Raw genomic sequence first — 14,272 nt, forward strand, 5'->3', positions numbered from 1 at the left:
AGGAAGAATTGATAAGAACAGGATGGAGAAGGAATAGATTGTTCTCCTTTTGACCTATTTTGGATTATTCACAGAGGCTGTAAGTGAGGCCTAGAAGGAGTTAAAGTTCCAGGACTTATTCAGTGAGAATGAACAGAAGACAGGTTGTGGAGGAAAGCTGGTCCCATCTTGCTGACTGACAACCCACCTGTTCCTAGAGGGAGATAATTGAACCAGTCATTGAGAGGGTGCCCAACTGTTTGTGATGCAGCCAAGAAGAAATGTAATCTATAGTGATGCTAGAAAAGGTAATTAGATTAAATCATGTCCCTGTGATTCTTCAGTACTGAAAGATGGGAATATATGAATTGATAGTGCATCTTGAGAAGTTAGGGAACATTTCAGAAGTGTATGTGCTTCTGGAAAAAAATATTTTTCATAGATTAGTTCCCATGATGTGTCCACAGTGAGATCCCTTGACACTTTCTCTTTGTAATGACGCCTAGCACTGAAGAATTCTCTGGGAGTTAATGGATACCTCACTGTGTGCATACCTAGAAAAATAATATAATGAAAGTAAATCCTGGGTATACCATCAAGCAGAATATTGTTCTTAAAGCTAAGTTGTTCCAGACAAAAAGGATAGGGCCATTATTCACTACCCATTCTCTCGCTGTTTAAGGTGCCCATTGAAAGTGAGAGATGTACTCTTTTAAACTGCATTTAAAATAAAATCATTGAACAGAATCAAGCTACAATAGGCCTCATCATAAGTCATCTGTTCCGGGATTAAAGTGCTGGTATTAATGTGTACCGGCACTTTACCGGAGCGGCCAACTACAGGTATGCCAGTGGGACACCTGAGTTACCAAGGCATGTGCCTTACCATCAAAAAAAGCTGTCATTATCGGCACTGATGTTGCTAGTGCTTGTAATGATGGCAGATCCCCCAATTGGGATTCATACCATCACTCCTTTACTCATAATCCATGGGTAATGCCACTGAACTGAGTGCCGGAAACGATAATATATTTTTCTGGAATTCTGGTGGATTTACTGCCAGGATACAGGCAAACCTATAATGAGCCCCATTGTCTTTTCTACAAGCCGTTTACACTCAGGAATGTCCTGTAGTTTGTTGCAATTAATGTTTTAAAATGTTGTTGACATTCTGAAATATCTATTGAGTAAGGTGGTAGTACTTTGAATAAAGGGGATGTAGTCGGAATTGGATAGGCATTGATACTTTAAACTAATTTGCTGTTTTTCACAAGTGAAAGATTCCTCCTGGACTCTCATGCATTCAATCCATGGTGAATTAAATGTGTAGAGATACCTATGGTGATGTATCTGTTAAACAATTGTTTATTTCTATAACTGCAGCATTGAAAACTGAGGTGAAGAGTGTGTTGATTATGTTTTATCATTGACATTTCATATTTAAATTGTTTCAATTATTTCTATTTTGTTAATAAATAGACCTTGTGTGCAACAATTTGTTTCTTGTCCTGAACGGATGGGAGGCTTTAAGGAATCAATGCTTTTACATTGGGGGTCTCAGATTCATAAAATGAAACTTGATCAAATAATAAGGAAAATAAAGGAATATTGTGCATGTCCGGTGTGGTGTAGGTGGAAGGTTCCCCAAAAAAGCTGGAGGCCCCACAGAGATAATATTTTTAGAATAACTAGTATCATTGCAACATAGACCTTTTTAATTATACAGATCCCACAAATGCGTTTGGAAGCTTTGTGTTGCAGTGAGTTATCTGGTATTGATACTGCAGCCCCCTAAGGAAATGTGAAGGTGTGCACAAAAGTAGAGAATGTTACACAGGAAATTATTAGGGTTTGAATTGGAGCTGTGAGTGATTAAGTGACAATAGTAAAATAGGAGTAAGACAAGCTTGCATTTCTGCTTAGCAAGTGTTTTGGAGACAGATTGTTACATTTTAAACACAGAGATGTTTGATATAGAAGTACCTGTGGCAATGGTACATGCTCTTTCATAATTAGATTGGAAAAGGAATTTCACAGCCATAGACATTGGCATTTGGAAGACAGAGATGTTAGACATAATCCCTTTATTAGGCCTGACATTTGGGATGGACATGGCACACTGAATCAGTCCCTACAGAGGTTATATATGAATTTCACCGTCAAAGAAGAGAAGTATACATTGCTCTGCCTCTCTGTGGACCGGTATTTTCACCTTCAATTGGTGGAGGGCAGGTGAGCAGATGGGATGCTCTCATTAAACAGTGCTAAAAAGTGGCCCAGAAATATTCTGAAGAGCTACTGAGCGCTGAACAGCTGTATGACAGTAGAATTGGAGAGATTGTGTCACTTGTAGGGTATTTTGTGGAGATTTGGGGCCTGACGGTATTTTATTACCGCCGAAAAATAACTTAGCAATAATCACTCTTTGTATTCAGATTTGGCCATGTGCAACAATAATACAATGGACATGCATTATTTCAGCACCCAGACCTGCTTATTTGGTATACGTGGTTGGTGGTATTTTGGTGAGCATAATTCCATTGTTTTATTTGTGGCCCCAATGTCCAGAATCCCTTATCTTCGCTTAGATTTTTCGTGTGATCACTAGAGAGACCCCAGACCTGCATTCTAGGGATACCACAATTTCCAGTGATAGTGTTGGTGCGCCACCATGGGCAAACTCACTGACTTATTTACGACAGAGAGCTATATGTGGTAGTCTTGTGGTAATTTCCACTACCTTATATACGGTAGGGAGCTATGTTCAGAGAGTCTCTCTTCCCGTTGGCTCATGTACCTCCAACAAGTTATGCTACAGTTACTCACAATTATTCATACTGATTCTGACATACACACATCTGTCTTAAAATGACCATTGCACTGTTTAAAAATTTCCCCACATCATTGGCATTGTAATGGTAAATAGAAAATAAACCACCCGTCTGTTTTCAAATATTTTCTGTATTATAAAAGTTGCATTTAGACATGATCTCATTCTTTACAGCAATAAAATGGAACAATCAAAGCATTTTCTATGACACACTGCAATTATAGTGGCGGAGAACAGAACTTAAATTGCAACATTAGCACTTGATTAAGACACGCACGGGACTTTCATTTTTCTACACTGACTGCATATTTCCGTGCACACACACAGCTCCCCCAGTTAGGTAATTACCTTATCTGTTCAGAGGCTTCTCTCTGTGAATGTGGCTCTCTTGGATTAACTCCAGCAAAAAGGAACGCTTGCCTTCTCAAGCCGGGGTCATTGCCTGGAATTCTCAGCTTTTTCAGATAGGACTGCCTCAGCCAGTGGACAGGTTTTTCTTTCTGCTCTCCCCAATGTCGACTGCAGCAGGACACCGGAATTTGCATTCAGTCAGGACCCCACAGCCAGGTCTTCTCCCCAGTAGTGCAGAAAGATGTCTCTCTGTCTTTTTCCCTGCTATTGCCCACTAAAGCTTTCCTCTCAGCCCTCTTTATGACGTGTCCCAATGAAATCCATCATCTCTCATCCTCCTACTCTTCAACAATAGCTTCGCTTATACATTTGCAATTGTTGCAAATCTGACTTCCTCCTTCCTGCCGTTACTGTGCACAACAACACGGATAATCAGGCAGAGAAGAGAGGAAAAAAAAATCTGCACACTCATTTAACTGGTTTTCAAAGTATGCCTAATTCTGCAGTAGAGAACACATTTTATTAGTGGGTTATATTAAAATAAGGTTTTATTAGTCAGGTTAATGGTTAATAGGTTAGCTGTTAATTTTCAAATGTGTCTCTAGCAATATAGGCATTTCAGGTGAAAAATAGTGTGCATTTTTAAATGAACACGTGTGCTTTTAACTGCAAAAATAGATTTGCATCTTATATGTTAAAATCGTTTTTTACTGAATAGTCTGTCTTTCCTTGTTAATCTGCTAACCCATATAGCAATGCACCGCACCCTTGTGGTGGTGCTGCAAAAAAAAATGCTACTTGTGCAGTAGTGCTGTACTCTGTGCTGTAACATGCCAAATATCCTTACATATACCCTCCTTTTGTTTTTAGAACTTGGCTATAATCCAAGCCAATCTCTAAAAACAACTTGTTCTTTTTTTTTTTATACAATATATCAATCCAACAAAATGAATATTCATGTGCATCAATGAAAATTTGCAATCAATATTTCATCTGAGTCCATAAGTCCATAAAATGTTCCACATTTGCCTTCTCAGTGGAAGTGGCATTACTTTAAGTTTAAATTTTCCAAGTCAATTAAAAACAATGAAATAAAACAACTAACTAAAACAAATAAGTAATATAACAAGTTAAAATAAATAATTAAAATAATAAATACGTGGAACTTCATATGCCGGAACTTTTGTTTTGTCTCTTTTGGTATGTCCCGACCAGCGATGTTATTCGGTTCATTCGAGTACTCTTTCATCTTGGCAATCTTGAATCCACAGTAGTCATCTCTTTTGGCATTCCGGTTATTTTGTCTTCACCTCCACCTGGAGGCAGGCATCTTTTGGTCTTCTTCCAGGGGACTCCAGGACTCCATAGTCTCCCGTGGCCTCTGATCCCGGAACCTCCGACCAAATAATGTTAATTGTCTAAATCAAAATAGAAAATAAACAGATTAAGTACATAGCACAATACTAACTTCATCCTTTTGCCAAAAATAAAACATGCTTGGTAAAAATACTTCGTTTTTTTTTTTTCTTTTTTCTGAAATTAAACACAAGTTAAAAGAAAACAAACACATATAAAATAGCATTCAATATTTAATACACTTTCTCTCTGCACACCAACCACGAGCTTCCGTTATATGTGCATTTATTTATTTATTTATTTATTTATATTATATATTTTCACATATATTACAGTGTTTATGTGCCATCATAACAATCAACTTTTTTTTAACTTCTTTGTCACTGCCTCCTGATTACACCCATTTATTTTCTCAAGGGACTCTATCCGTTTCCACATGCTCAAGCTGCCTGATCTCATGTCTGGGATGGCATGGTTTGATTTGATTTACATGGACAAACTGCTCTATTGCTGTTTCACCTTCATTTTTCAAAATTTTATACACTACAGGAGAGATTTTATCTATAATTCGAAATGGCCCCTGCCAGGCTGCTAGAAATTTAGAATTTTTCTGTTTACTTTTTCCAAAATGAAACTTGTACACCTGATCCCCTACATTGTATTCCTTTACTGATGTCTTTTTATCATAATATGACTTAGCACTGTCAGCAGCTCTTTCCAGATTTCTCTGCACAAAAGCAAATGCATGTTGCAAATGCCTCCTCAATTCATCAATATATTCATGAACTGTGGATGCACTCACTAGAGTTTGCTCATGTGTTCTGTATAGTAGGTGTTGTGGTAACACCATTTTCCTACCTGTTAATACCTCATGGGGGCTAACACCTGTTGCTTTGGCAGGAGTCGACCTGATTGCCATCAAAACCAATGGTAAACGCAAATCCCAGCTGGAACCTGCTTCTGCCACAAATTTCTTTAAAATATCCACAACAGACCTATTGCTTCTTTCAACTGTACCTGAAGACGCCGCCCGATATGCGATATGTAGTTTCCTTTTCACACCTAGTATTTGCCATACCTTACTCATTAGAGTACTTGTGAAATGACTTCCTCTGTCTGACTCAATTCTTTGTGGCAACCCAAACCTTGAGAACACATGGTTCACCAGCAATGTGGCTGCTGTTTGCGCACTACAATCTGGTGCGGGAATGCACTCAATCCACTTTGACATCAAACATACCACACTCAAAATATAGCGGTGTCCCCTGCTTGACCTTTTTAAAGGACCTACATAGTCTATTTGCAAATCTGACCATGGGAGAGTTAGGCCTCTTTTCATCAATGGTGCTCTATGCATTGGTGAAGCAGGTTTAAATTGGGCGCATACTAGACATCCTCTAGTATATAATTCCACATCTTGGGACATATGTGGCCAGTAAGCATAATCTTTTAGTATTTCTAATGTCTTTTGTGAACCTCTATGGCCTGCAGTTATGGCATCATGTGCATGGTGTAGCATTAGTCCTCTGAATGAAAGGGGTACTACCCACTGTATTTGCCCTGTTATGGACTCTCTAATCATGAGTCCATCCTGTAATCTAATTCGTGTTTTGTTCTTTAATAACACCCTCAACTCTTCTTTTCCCATACAATCATTTTCTGTTAAAGGATTTTGTTCAGGATCTATCAAATGATTATAATAGATTCCCAAAATTTGATCATTCTTTTGTGCCTCAATCAAATCTTGGTCTGGCGTGTCATGACTCCACTGCACCACCGGTTGATCTACCTCCTTTGGTGCTTTAGAACGTGTGACTGCATCAATTTGTATTTCACCCATTAAATAATCAATAGGTAGCAATTCTCCCATCACAGCCCCAATCTTAGCCAGATGGTCTGCCTTATCATTTCCCTCCTTATCCTCTCCTGGTGTTTTTAAATGCCCACGAATTTTTCTCCAGTATATTGTTAAATTATTTTCTGACACCAATTTGTCTATGGCTTGTATCATTTTTCCATGTTTAAGTGGCTTTTTGTTGTATGTAACCATGCCTCTTGCTTTCCAACCAGGCAAATATTCCACAAAGCTATTCCGTGCATAGTCAGAATCAGTCACCAGGACAATTTCACTGAACTTTTTATCAACTGCAGTAGCAATTGCTTTATAGATGGCTGCCAATTCCGCCACCTGACTGCTCCTATCTCCAATCCTCATCCCTATACTAGGAACGCCTTCACATTTCAACCAGACATTTCCTATTCCTGCCACTAATTGTTTATTACTGTCATTTTCAATGTGAAAAGCACAACCATCCACATATACAGTTGGCAAATCCTTGCATGTTTTTTCATCAAAAGCTTTGTGTGGTGATTGTTCAAATCCCTGTAAACTAGCTTCCACATCCATTTCATTTGTTATTTGTTCAGCTGCACAGTCATGTAAGTCAGCTAACCCTTGAGCAATTGGGCTCTTTTTATTTTGTCCATATCTTACTTCTACGGGAAAACCTTGTAATGCCAGCGTCCATGAAGTGATTCTGGATTGCGCTAGATTGCCTGATCTAATTCTTTTACTCTCTAAAAATTGCAAAGGTTGATGATTTGTTTCAATAATCACCTTTTCTCCCTGAACAATGGGGCGGAAATGTTGTAGCGCCCACACAGTGGTTAATAGGGCCTTTTCGCATTCATTAAATTTCATTTCAACTTGGGAAAATGCCTTACTTGCATATGCAATGGTTTTGTGATTCAAATCGTGTTTTTGTGATAACACTGCTGACATACAATGTTCAGAAAAGCCTATTTCTATAAAGAAATCCCTGTCCTTTATGGGGTATGCTAAACATGGTGCCTTTACAAGACATTCCTTCAATCTAGCCACTGCATCAGACTGCTCTCTTTCCCATCTCCAGGGAGTATTTAGTTTAAGCAGTTTAGTCAATGGTTGAGTGATTTCTGCATAATTCTCAATGAACTTTCTGTTATAGCCTGTCATCCCTAATAAACTTTTTACTCCTTTCACATTTTTAGGATCTTTTAATCTTTGTATGGCCTCTATTTTCTTCCTTTGTGGATTTAGCCCATGTTCAGTCACTTCATGCCCTAGAAAGTTCACTTTTTTCTTGCACCATTGTGCTTTTTGCAAAGATACTTTGGCGCCTGCTTTCTGCAATTGGCCAAGCACATGTCTTATTTCATCAAAATGGCTTTTAAGGTTTTCATTTTTTATCAAGACATCATCCACATAAACTATTGTTCCTCTTTCCGCTGCATCTGGCATGGCCTTTCTCAAAAATATGCCAAATTCACTCCCACTATTGATGTATCCGAACGGAGCTCTAAGCCAGGCATATTGAGTCCTGTCAAATGTAAAGGAAAATAGGTGTTGTATCTCCTCTGCCAATGGCACACACCAATATCCAGATGTGAGATCTAATGTGGTAAATACATTTGAACCATGTATCTGAGCTAGGCCCTGATCAATGAATGGTAGTGGCCATCTAGATACTGGTACTCTTTTATTTAACTCGCTTAAGTCTGCACACAGCCGCCATTGACCATTTGGCTTTAACACACCTAAAATAGGCGTATTGGATGTGCTATGAATGGGCCTGATTATTCCCCGTGATTCCAAATTTTTAATAATCTCTGCCAATGATTCTAAACATGCCAGCGGTAGTCTATACTGGCGTACAAACACTGGATTTCTGCTACAACCTTCTGGTAGTGTGGCCACATGTAAATCAGTTAAACCACAATCATAAGCATCTTTTGCAAATACATCCTTAAACTCCATAAATATTTCCCTCAGGTCGTTTCGATCCCCATCGCTGTCACATGCATCCGCTAAGGAGATCTGCTCTTCTACCATTCTGGAAAATTCTGGAAACTCTTCTGGTAAAGGAATCTCAGCGCTTTCCTCTAACTGTGTGGCTGTGTCTTTTTGTAGAGCTGCCACTTTTAAATATTTTGGCATATCAGCTTCCACTTCAATGGCTGATTTCCTGTTTCATTTTCATTTAAATTAAATATTATGCAATCCTCTTGATGGCAGCACACTGTCTCATTTGAATCATAAGGATACACAGAATGAATTTTAAATATTCCTTTGGGCTGAGAGTCCAGGTGTTCTGGCAACTCGCCCTTGGCATCTACATATTTTTCAGGAATATTCCCAATCACCATGTTATTTAAATCTGCCGTATAATGTGATTTTTGTATGGCCATTCCTAATGGGGAGTTTTCCTCTAAATGAATATCCTGACAACCTTTATTATTTACCATGATTTTTACAGATCCCTCACCAATGTCTACCAATGGAATGTATTCATAATCCAGGCCTTGCTGTTTTATGGATTCATTCAGGCATACAAATGCATCAGAGCCTTTCATCTGCTGTCCATTTTTGCATTTCAGTGTTATTGCAAACTGTTTTGTAAATGCAGGAACAATAGTATTTTTCCTCATCTGTAATTCGACTGCATAAGGAACTAGTTGTGCACAATGATAAGCCCTTCTTTTGTCTTCAAATTCAGGCGCCGGTCCACCTAGGCGTGACCATATTTTTTGATTAAGGAAATCTAACACCATACACATTCTGTGCATGATGTCATTGCCCATGTAAAATTCATTTTGTGCTCCACTCACTATCCATACATTATGGTAAATTGTTTTCTGCCCAATGCTAATTTTAAGCATGCATCTGCCTGTAATTCGGTTTTCAAAGTCTGGACTGTCCAACCCAGAAACATATTGGTTTTTAATCCTAAATTTCGGGATTTCTTCCCTCTCCATAATTTTTTGCAACAATTTCTCATTAATGAAACTCCTTTCATGTTCAAGCGCTAAAGTGGCTTTTATTGTTTTAAGATAATCATTTATACCAGCGTGAACCCATGGTTGCTCATCTTCCATGTGTATCTCTGCCAGAGTGGTAATGTGTTTTTCTGAATCTGTTTTAGGAACAATATTCTGTTTGCATGTTTTCTCTTTTAAATAGAAACGTAATGTGTGTTCGTCTATGGCAGTCTGCCAATCTTTCCTTGGGTCCAAGTATATTTGTACAGGTAGTTTTTCATTGTCGCTCTGATCTTTGTCTTGACACATTAATATAACAGTGACACTAGGTATGCAGCTATTCTGGAGATATACCTCCACAGCATCATTTGTTTTGGCAACGGTGTGACATTCTTTTATATTGCTGTTTTGTGATTTTAGTTTCTTAGGCCTCAATGGTTTTTTGGTTAAGGACCACAGCACTCCATTCACCCCATCTATGAGAGGAGACAATCTTTTCAGGCAATCTGTCCCCATCAGAAATGGAATTTCACAAATAGATGTGATCAATACCTCTTGTTTCATTCTGTGCTTTCCTATTTTTATGTCAATCTCAGTTACACCTATGATGGGCACCTCCTCCCCATTAAAGTTATGCACTGGGCCTTGATTTGCCTTCACTGTGATCTGACTCTGTGGAGGCCTCCCTTCATTGATACTCTTTACCAGCTCCTTGGACATAATTGTGGCCTGTGCGCCAGTGTCAATCATAGCGAAGGTATGGCATTTTTCTTCTACAGTGATGGGTGCATAATATCTGTCCTCAACTTCCTCTAATACACATAAGAAATGTGAATTCTTACTGATTTCAGGGCTCACCTTTCTCAGGTCTTTTTCACTTTTGGCTAAGCACATTGGTAAATGAAAAGACATTTTTCCCTCCTTTTTACCCATTTCTGTGCGAGATATTTTATTCATTTCTCCATGTTCAGAGGTTTTTTGGAGTGTGGCCACCGTTCGCCCATCCATCTGGGTAACATCAGAGACCACATTACAACCTCCCAACTGAACATGTGTAACAACATCATTCAGCAATTTGTCATTTTTTAATTCTGTGCATTTGTGATCATTTAGTGTAATACCAGCCCTTTCAGCTTCTTCAAAAATATGTGGCTCAAAGAATTTTTCAGGTGATTGACTTGTACCCTCCTTGTGAGTATTTCCTTTTTCTGTCTGTGTTTGGTCATTGTTTTGCTTGCCCAGGGAAGGAGCTATGGCATCCCCACTTACTCCCTGTTCACTGGTATTCCCCATGCATGAGTCATTTTTCTTAAATCTGTCCCTTTGTTCTTTTGGAATTCCTAATGTTTCTTTTTCATTTGTGCAAATCTTTACTGTTTTATTTAGCTCTAAGTTAAACCGTACCTCTTTTTTAGAATTATTTACACTTTCCATCACAATTTCATTTACTGGTACTTTCATTTTTAATCCATTAGTCATCTCAGAGTCGTTATGCAAAGTTATATCAGAGCAATCTGTCATTTTGGCACTGCAGTTATCATGAGTACTTAGTCACTTTTCGGAAGCCCCCCGGTCATTGCTATGGCCATCAGCCCCCTCTTTGGAAGGTTGTTTTTGCGCTGTATAGAGCTTTCCTATTTGCTCAGCTAACATTTTCACTTGGGCCTCAAGGCATTGGAACCTTTCCACCTCTCTAGGATCCTCTTTCTGTGGCCTAGGTCGATATTGGTTGTTTTCCCCCTGATTGGATCTATTCTGATACCTCTCAGGTGATTGATACCGGTTGGGATGGTTTCTGAACTCTTGATTCATTTGTGGAGGGGAGCGGGTTGCACCCATCCTTTGATTATAGTCCCCTGGTGGAGAATCATTGTACTGGCGTGGACTGTAGTTCACGTTTTGCCTCATGTCCTGTCTCTCAGATTGTGGGTACTGGCCCCTATATTGATTTCCATTATCAGTAAATCGATCCACATATCGGGGCCTATCCTGATTACCATATATCATGGTGCTGGGATCAAATCTGCTCTGTGTCCCCAATGACTGGTAGGGACCATCATTTCTTTGATCTTGATTTTGTCTCTGGTTATTGTTCATACCTGCCATATCAGACCGGTATCTTACCCGGGGTCTATCTCCTAAATATCTAGGGCTGATGTAGCTCTCTCTATTACTAGGATCATGTGATTGGAACATTGGTACAGGAAATGGCGATCTTTGTTGATTACCCCTTTGTTCAGGTGTCACATTATTTTTACCTTGGCTTTGAGCAGACTCAAGGGACATTTTGGCTGACCTGATTTCCATTACTGTGGCTGAGGGTTCTTTAGATTTAGGCCTAGTATCTTTCATTTTATCACTTTCTCTACCCTGACAATAGAGTACCTCATATAGCTTGGTGCTTTGATGTACAATCCATTCAAGGGACTTGTCACGGTCAAATTCACGGACCAATTGGGATATGATGTCTTTCTGTAGCCCATAGAAGTATGCGGTTTTAAACTCATTGGAATTTGAGTCAAAAGATACATCAAAGCGAGAGAATGCTCTTTTTAAGTCTTGTAAAAATTGGCGAGGTGATGTATTAGGTCCAGCAGTAATAGTGTACGCGACTTTCTTTGCCTCCTGCAATGACTGAAAAGGAGAAAAATGACGCCTAATTTCTTTTTCAAACTCCAGCCATGTCATATTCTGCTGTTCATTTAATCCCCTTATGATGCTGGCCGTCGGGGCATCTAAAGTTAAATGAAAATATTGTCTGTACTGTTCCTTAGGTATCTGGAGCGCTTTAAAAATGTCATGCACCGCTTCTAAGTGATCCTCAATGCAGCATTCACCTCCCTTTTTAAATGGTTTGATCAGGGCTTTAATGGATTTCATTATTTTTATGGGGCTACTTGTTGCAATGCATGGAATTGCACTATTTTGTGATTCAATCCTGTTTTCAGGTGTATGAGATTGGTGGCTGCCCCCAATGGGAGTATCAAATCCCCCAAGGGCGCTGCAACCAAGTTCAGTCACCGGCCCAGTCACTGGGGCACTAGCTCTTTGGGCAGAGCTAGAATTCACCTCCACTCCATTGAATGTGGTACCCTGCCGCCTCTCCTGGGACCTGGGAATGCACATTTGCTGTTCTAAGTCCTTACACTTTTTAAGGAGTCTGTTGGCTTCATCATGCAAATAATTATTTTCATCACTCATTTTATTAATTGCCTCCTGCATATCGCACATTTGTATTTGGCATTCATTGAACTCTTTATTTCTCTTGTCTCTTTCTTGGATCATTTTAATCATTTCTTGTTCCGCACTCTGGAGATCACCTTCTTTTTCGCAATGTTCTTTTTGTAAAATCTGCATTTCTGAAACAACCTCATCTTTATCCTGCCTAATGTGATCCACTAAGGCTTTTAAGTGTGTCAATTCTTGCTCACTATCTTCAAATTGTTTCTTGCTTTTGGATAACTGAGTATCAAAGTCTCTGCATTTTAATTGCATGTCTTTTTGGCATACATCCAATTCTGCTCTCAACATTTCCTGATTTTTACTTGCCCCATCTAATTCAGTCTTTAACCTGTTAATTAGCTGAGTATCATTCTCTTGCATTCGCAGGGACTTGTTTAAAATAAACCATATTTTGCCGCATAGCCGTATTAAACAGTCTTTCTCTGCACTTTTATCGGCTGCATTCAATAATCTTGTAAGGCAGACCTGAATTATGCTGCCTTCTGCAAAAATATTGTCTAGTTTTTCTTTCTGCACCTCACCCTGAATGCGGTTACTCCATTCTAAGGTACTGTTCGAAGACCAATTCCCATGTGCAAATAACTTTGCCTCTAAATATTGCACTAGATCTGAGAATGTGGTTTCCCTTTGTGACATTCTGAAATTCGTTTTTAGTGGCACACTGCTATTATAAAATGGGTTCCCTTTAATGTGCAAATGGCAGTGTGAGACACGCTTGCCACGCCCAGTAGGTACTCTATGATCACTTTCCCGGCCTGCAACGCACCATAAATATGTAGGGTATTTTGTGGAGATTTGGGGCCTGACGGTATTTTATTACCGCCGAAAAATAACTTAGCAATAATCACTCTTTGTATTCAGATTTGGCCATGTGCAACAATAATACAATGGACATGCATTATTTCAGCACCCAGACCTGCTTATTTGGTATACGTGGTTGGTGGTATTTTGGTGAGCATAATTCCATTGTTTTATTTGTGGCCCCAATGTCCAGAATCCCTTATCTTCGCTTAGATTTTTCGTGTGATCACTAGAGAGACCTCAGACCTGCATTCTAGGGATACCACAATTTCCAGTGATAGTGTTGGTGCGCCACCATGGGCAAACTCACTGACTTATTTACGACAGAGAGCTATATGTGGTAGTCTTGTGGTAATTTCCACTACCTTATATACGGTAGGGAGCTATGTTCAGAGAGTCTCTCTTCCCGTTGGCTCATGTACCTCCAACAAGTTATGCTACAGTTACTCACAATTATTCATACTGATTCTGACATACACACATCTGTCTTAAAATGACCATTGCACTGTTTAAAAATCTCCCCACATCATTGGCATTGTAATGGTAAATAGAAAATAAACCACCCGTCTGTTTTCAAATATTTTCTGTATTATAAAAGTTGCATTTAGACATGATCTCATTCTTTACAGCAATAAAATGGAACAATCAAAGCATTTTCTATGACACACTGCAATTATAGTGGCGGAGAACAGAACTTAAATTGCAACATTAGCACTTGATTAAGACACGCACGGGACTTTCATTTTTCTACACTGACTGCATATTTCCGTGCACACACACAGCTCCCCCAGTTAGGTAATTACCTTATCTGTTCAGAGGCTTCTCTCTGTGAATGTGGCTCTCTTGGATTAACTCCAGCAAAAAGGAACGCTTGCCTTCTCAAGCCGGGGTCATTGCCTGGAATTCTCAGCTTTT

The sequence above is a fragment of the Ambystoma mexicanum genome, chromosome 10 (assembly GCF_040938575.1).
Source record: "Ambystoma mexicanum isolate Mex_15411 chromosome 10, UKY_AmexF1_1, whole genome shotgun sequence".
Classification (NCBI taxonomy): Eukaryota; Metazoa; Chordata; class Amphibia; order Caudata; family Ambystomatidae; genus Ambystoma; species Ambystoma mexicanum.